The following is a 7,709-nucleotide window of genomic DNA, read 5'->3' as shown; positions in this document are numbered from 1 at the left end:
TGTACACATGTTTTTAAGAATGGATATGTATGCTTGAAGCATGTTAAAGATGCAAATGACCTATGATCTATACCTTTTATAGAGAATAACATGAAATTCTCAAGTGAACGTGCATTGGGATAGTTACCCGAGTCAAACAAGCCATTTACAATAACCAAACCTAACGATCATAGACGATTGTAAGGTGATTTATCATGCGTAACGGCCTATATTTTGTAAGGAATGACTTATGGATTGGGAGTCAACACTCAGTTAAAACCTCCCCGCCTCCCCCTTTTCCCAACGATTGCAAAACCTGATATATAAAAACTAAAAAGAGTTTAAAATTCCTAAAAATTACAAACACTTTTTGGAATTATCTCCCTCTACATTTGTGCATTGTGCATTTCTATTTTAGATGTATACTTATTTCTTAGATCAAAACTTAAGTTTTCACTTTCCCTTCATCTGGTAAACAAAAAAAAGAGATAAAAGACAAATAGATCACAACAAAATGAAAATTTAGAGCTTATGTATGAAAAGAATTTAAAGCAATAAACAAATTTAAGTAAAGAAAATTTATTCACACACCATAGAAGAACTCAAAAGTTTTGTTATCCAAGTTTGGGAAATTCCACTAGTTCAACCCTTATAGCTCGGAATTGTATAAGAAAGAGATTTTTCTACACATGTTTTAAAAAATTGATATGCATGCTTGAAACATGTTAAAGATGCGAATAACCTATGGATCCAAACCTTTTAAAGAGAATAACATTAAATTCTCAAGTGAACGTGCGTTGGGATATTTACATGAGTCAAACAAGCCATTGTTTTGCCGATTTACAAAAAGCAGACCTAACGATCATAGATGATTGTAAAGTTATTTATCATGTGTAACGGGCTATATTTTTTTGTAAGGAATGACTTATGGATTGGGAGTCAACACTCCGTTAAAATTCCCCCACCTCCCCCTTTTCCCGAAGATTGCAAAACCTGATATGTAAAAACTAAAAAGTGTATACAATCCCAAAAAATTATAGACACTTTTGGAATTATCTCTCTATACATTTGTGCATTGTGCATTTCAATTTTAGATGTATACTTTTTTTCTAAAATCAAAATTTGAGTTTTCACTTTCCTTTTATCTCGTTAACAAAAAAAAAAAAGATAAAAGGCAAATAGATCACAACAAAATGAAAATTTCAGACTTGATGTATGGAAAGAATTTAAATCAATAAACAAATGTAAGTAAAGAAAATTTATTCACACACTACAAATGAACACAAAAGTTATGTTATCCAAGTTTGGAAAATTCCACTAGTTCAACCCAAATAGCTCGGAATTTTATAAGAAAAATATTTTTCTACACATGTTTTAAAAGATTGATATGCAAGCTAGAAACATGTTAAAGATGCAAATGACCTATGGATCCAAACCTTTTAAAGAGAATAACGTGAACTTCTCTAGTGAACGTGCGGTGGGATATTTACCCGAGTCATACAAGCCATTATTTTTCCCATTTACAAAAAGCTGACCTAACGATAATAGATGATTGTAAAGTGATTTATCATGTGCAACAGGATAAATTTTTGTATGGATTGACTTATGGATTGGGAGTCAACACTAAGTTAAAAATCCCCCGCCTCCCCCTTTTCCCAACGATTGCAGAACCTGATATATAAAACCTAAAAAGAGTTTACAATCCTTAAAAACAATTGACACTATTTGGAATTATCTCTTTCAAAATTTATGCATTGTGCATTTTCATTTTAGATGTATACTTTTTCCTTAAATACAAACTTGAGTTATCACTTTCCTTTCATCTTGTAAACAAAAAAAAAGTGATAAAAGGCAAATAGATCAGAAGAAAATGAAAATTTTAGAGTTTATTTATGGAAAGAATGAAAGCAATAAACAAATGTGAGTAAAGAAAATTTACTCACACACCACAAATGAACACAAATGTTTTGTTACCCATGTTTTGGAAATTCCACTAGTTAAACCCTAAAAGATTGGAATTTTATAAGAAAGAGATTTTTCTACACATGTTTTAAAAAAGGGATATGCATGCTTGAAATGTGTTAAAGATGCAAATGACCTATGAATCCAAACCTTATAAAGAGAATAACATTAAATTCTCAAGCGAACGTGTGGTGGGATATTTACCTGAGTCAAACAAGCCATTATTTTGCCCATTTACAAAAAGTTGACCTAACAATCATAGATGAGTGTCAAGTGATTTATCATGTGTAACGGGCTATATTTTTTTAGAAATGACTTATCGATTGGGAGTCAACACACAGTTAAAAATCTCCCTCCTCCCCCTTTTCCCGACGATTGCAGAACCTGAAATATAAAAAGTAAAAAGAGTTTACAATCCCTAAAAATTACAGACACTTTTTGGAATTATCTCTCTCTACATTTGTGCATTGTGCATTTCCATTTTAGATGTGTACTTTTTTCATAAATCAAAACTTGAGTTTTCACTGTCCCTTCATCTCTTAAACAAAAAAAAGAGATAAACGGCAAAAAGATCACTATAAAATGAAAATTTTAGAGTTCATGTATGGAAAAAATTTATAGAAATAAACAAATGTTTGTAAAGAAAGTTTATTCACACACCACAAATGAACACAAAAGTTATGTTTTCCTAGTTTGGGAAATTCCACTAGTTCAACCCTAATAGCTCGGAATTTTATAAGAGAGATGTTTCTACACATGTTTTATAAAATAGATATGCATTGTTGAAACATTTTAATGATGCAAATGACCTATGGATCCTAACCTTTTAAAGAGAATAACATTAAATTCTCAAGTGAACGTGCGGTGGGATATTTACCTGAGCCAAACAATCCATTATTTTTCCAATTCACAAAAAGCTAACCTATTGATCAAAGATGATTGTAAAGTGATTTATCATGCATAACGAGCTATATTTTTTTAAGGAATGACTAATGGATTGGGAGTCAACACTTAGTTCAAAATCCACCGCCTCCCCCTTTTCCTGACGATTGTAGAACCTAATATACAAAATCTAAAAAGAGTTTACAATCCCTAAAAATTACAGACACTTTTTGGAATTATCTCTCTCTACATTTATCACTTTCCAGTCATCTCGTAAACAAAAAAAGAGATAAAAAGCAAATAGATCACACAAAAAGGAAAATTTTAGAGTTTATGAATGGTAAGAATTTAAAGCAATAAGAAAATGTAAGTAAAGAAAATTTATTCACACAACACAAATGAAAACAAAAGTTTTATTATCCAAGTTTGGGTAATTCCACTATATTAACACTAATAGCTCGGAATTTTATAACAAAGAAATTTTTCTACACATGTTTTAAAAAATGGATATGCATGCTTGAAACATGTTAAAGATTCAAATGACCTATGGATCAAAACCATTTAAAGAGAATAAAATTAAATTATCAAGTAAACGTGCTGTGGGATACTTATCCGAGTCAAACAAGCCATTATTTTGCCCATTTACAAAAAGCTGATGTAACGATCATAGATGATTGGGAAGTGATTTATCATGTGTAACAGGCTATATTTTTGTAAGGAATTACTTAGGGATTGGGAGTCAACAATCAGTTAAAAATCCCTCTCCTCCCCCTTTTCCCGATGATTGCAGAACCTGATAAATAAAAACTAAATAGAGTTTAAAATCCCTAAAAATTACTCACACAGTTTGGAATTATCTCTCCCCACATTTGTGTGTTGTGCATTTTCATTATAGATGTATTCTTTTTTCTTAAATACAAACTTGAGTTTTCACTTTTCCTTCATCTCGTAAACAAAAAAAAAAAAAAGAGATATAAGGCAAATTGATCACAAAAAAATGAAAATTTTAGAGTTTATGAATGGAAAGAATTTAAAGCAATAAAAAAATGTAAGTAAATAAAACTTTTTCGCACACCACAAATGAACACAAAAGTTTTGTTATCCAAGTTTGGGAAATTCCACTAGTTCAACCCTAACACCTCTGAATTTTATATGAAAGAGATTTTTCTACACATGTTTTAAAAACTGGATATGCATGCTTGAAACATGTGAAAGATGCAAATTACCTATGGATCCAAATTTTTTAAAGAGAATAACATTAAAATCTCAAGTGAACGTGCGGTGGTATATTTACCCAAGTCAAACAAGCCATTATTTTGCCAATTACAAAAAGCTGACGTAACCATCATAGATGATTGTATAGTGATTCATCATGCATAACGGGCTATATTTTCTAACGAATGACTTATGGATTGGATGTCAACACTCAGTGAAAAATCCCCCGTCTTCCCCTTTTCCCGACGAGATCAGAACATGATATATAAAAACTAAAAAGAGTTTATGATCGCTAAAAATTATTGACACTTTTTGGACTTATTTCTGTTTACATTTTTGCACTGTGCATTTCCATTTTAGATATTTACTTTTTTCTGAAATCATAACTTGAGTATTCACTATCCCTTCATCTCGTAAACAAAAAAAGAGATAAAACACAAATAGATCACAAGAAAATGAAAATTTTAGGGTTTATGTATGCAAAGAATTTAAATAAATAAACAAATGTAAGTAAAGAAAATTTATTCACACACCACAAATGATCACAAAAGTTTTGTTATCTAAGTTTGAGAAATTCCACTAGTTCAGCCCTAATAGCTCGGAATTTTAAAGGAAAGAAATTTAAGATGTTAAAGATGCAAATGACCTACAGGTCCAAACCCATTATTTAGCCCATTTACCAAATGCTGACCTACCGATCATAGATGATTTTCAAGTGATTTATCATGCGTAACGGGCTATATTTTTGTAAGGAAGGACTTATTGATTGAGAGTCAACACTCAGTTAAAAGTCCCCCGCCTCCCCCTTTTCCCAAACGATTGCAGAACCAAATATATAAAAACTAAAAAGAATTTACAATCCCTAAAAATTATAAACACTTTTTGGAATTATCTTTTTCTACATTTGTGCATTGTGCATTTCCATTTTATATGTATACTTTTTTCTTAAATCAAAACTTGAGTTTTCACTTTCCCATCATGTCGTAAACAAAAAAAGACATAAAAGGCAAATAGATCACAAGAAAATGTAAATTTTAGGGTTTATGTATGGAAAGAATTTAAAGCAGTAAACAAAGGTAAGAAAACAAAATTTATTCACAAACCACAAATAAACACAAAAGTTTTGTTTTCCAAGTTTGGGAAATGCCACTAGTTCAACCCTAATTACTCGGAATTTTATAAGAGACAGGTTTTTCTACACATGTTTTAAAAAATGGATAGACATGCATGAAACATGTTAAAGAAGCAAATGACCTATGGATCCAAACCTTTGAATGAGAATGACATTAAATTCTCAAGTGTACATGCGTTGGGATATTTACACGAGTCAAACAAGCCATTATTTTGCCCATTTACAAAAACCTGACCTAACGATCATAGATGATTGTAAAGTGATTTACCATGCGTAACGGGCTATATTTTTGTAAGGAAAGACTTTTGGATTCGGAGTCAATACTCAGTTAAAAATCCCCTGCCTCCCCCTTTTCCCGACGATTACAGAACCTGATATATATAAACTAAAAGGAGTTTACAATCCCTTAAAATTACAGACAATTTTTGGAATTATCTCTCTCTACATTTGTGCATTGTGCATTTCCAATTTGGATGTATACTTTTTTCTTAAATAAAAACATGAGTTTTCACTTTCCCTTCATCTTGTAAACAAAAAAAGAGATGAAAGGCAAACAGATCACAACAAAATGAAAAGTTTAGGGTTTATGTATGGAAAGAATTTAAAGAAATAAACAAATGTAAAAAAATAAAAATTATTCATGCACCACAAATGAACACAAACTTTTTGTTATCCGAGTTTGGGAAATTCCACTAGTTCAACCATTAATGCTCGTAGTTTTTTAAGAAAGTGATTTTTCTACACCTGATTTAAAAAATGGATATGCATGCTTGTGTTAAAGATCCAAATGACCTATGGATCCAAAACTTTTAAAGAGAATAACATTAAATTCTCAAGTAAATGTGCGGTGGGATATTTACCCGAATCAAACAAGCCATTATTATGCCCATTTACAAAAAGCTGACTTAACGGTCAAAGATGATTGTAAAGTGATTTATCATGCGTAACGGGATATATTTTTGTGTAAAATGATTTATGGATTTGGAGTCAACGCTTCATTAAAAATCCCTCGCCTCACCCTTTTCCCGACGATTACAGAACAAGATATATAAAAACTAAAAAGAGTTTAGAATCCCTAAAAATTACATACACTTTTAGGAATTATCTCTCACTAAATTTGTGCATTGTGCATTTCTATTTTATACGTATACTTTTTTCTTAAATCATAACTTGAGTTTTCACTTTCCTTTCATGTCGGAAACAAAAAAAGAGATAAAAGGCAAATAGATCACTACAAATTGAAAATTTTAGAGTTTATGTATGGATAGAATTTAAAGCAATAAACAAATGTAAGTAAAGAAAGTTTGTTCACACACCACAAATGAACACAAAAGGTTTTGTCATCCAAGTTTGGGAAATTCTACATGTTCAACCGTAATAGCTAAGAATTTTATAAGAAAGAGATTTTTCTACACATGTTTTAAAAAATAGACAGGCATGGTTGAAACATATTAAAGATGCAAATGACCTATGGATTAAAACCTTTTAAAGAGAATAACATTAAATTCTCAAGTGAACGTGTGGTGGGATATTTACCCGAGTCAAACAAGCCATTATTTTGCCCATCTACCAAAAGCTGACCTACCGATCATAGATGATTGTCAAGTGATTTATCATGCGTAACGGGCTATATTTTTGTAAGGAAGGACTTATGGATTGGGAGTCAACACTCAGTTAAAAATCCCTTGCCTCCTCCTTTTCCCAACGATTGTAGAACCAGATATATAAAAACTAAAAAGAGTTTACAATCCCTAAAAATTATAAACACTTTTTGGAATTAACTTTTTCTACATTTGTGCATTGTGCATTTCCATTTTACATGTATACTTTTTTCTTAAATCAAAACTTGAGTTTTCACGTTCCCATCATGTTGTAAACAAAAAAAAAAGAGATAAAAGGCAAATAGATCACAACAAAATGAAAATTTTAGGGTTTATGCGTGGAAAGAATTTAAAGCAGTAAACAAATGTAAGTAAAGAAAATTTATTCAGAAACACAAATAAACACAAAATTTTTGTTTTCCAAGTTTGGGAAATGCCACTAGTTCAACCCTAATTGCTCGGAATTTTATAAGAAACAGGTTTTTCTACACATGTTTTAAAAAATGGATAGACATGCATGAAACATGTTAAAGATGCAAATGACCTATGGATCCAAACCTTTTAATGAGAATGACATTAAATTCTCAAATGTACATGCGTTGGGATATTTATCCGAGTCAAACAAGCCATTATTTTGCCCATTTACAAAAAGCTGACCTAACGATCATAGATGATTGTAAAGTGATTTATCATGCATAACGGGCTATATTTTTGTAAGGAAAGACTTTTGGATTCGGAGTCAACATTCAGTTAAAAATCCACTGCCTCCCAATTTTCCCGACGATTGCAAAACCTGATATATAAAAACTCAAAAAAGTTTACAATCCCTTAAAATTACAGACAATTTTTGGAATTATCTCTCTCTACATTTGTGCATTGTGCATTTCCATTTTGGATGTATACTTTTTTCTTAAATAAAAACATGAGTTTTCACTTTC

Source organism: Aristolochia californica, unplaced genomic scaffold (genome assembly GCF_029961685.1).
Source record: "Aristolochia californica isolate CCGP_79_NKW_82.1479 unplaced genomic scaffold, dmAriCali1.0.hap1 SCAF_1, whole genome shotgun sequence".
NCBI lineage: Eukaryota > Viridiplantae > Streptophyta > Magnoliopsida > Piperales > Aristolochiaceae > Aristolochia > Aristolochia californica.
Note: the sequence above shows the minus strand (reverse complement) of the source record.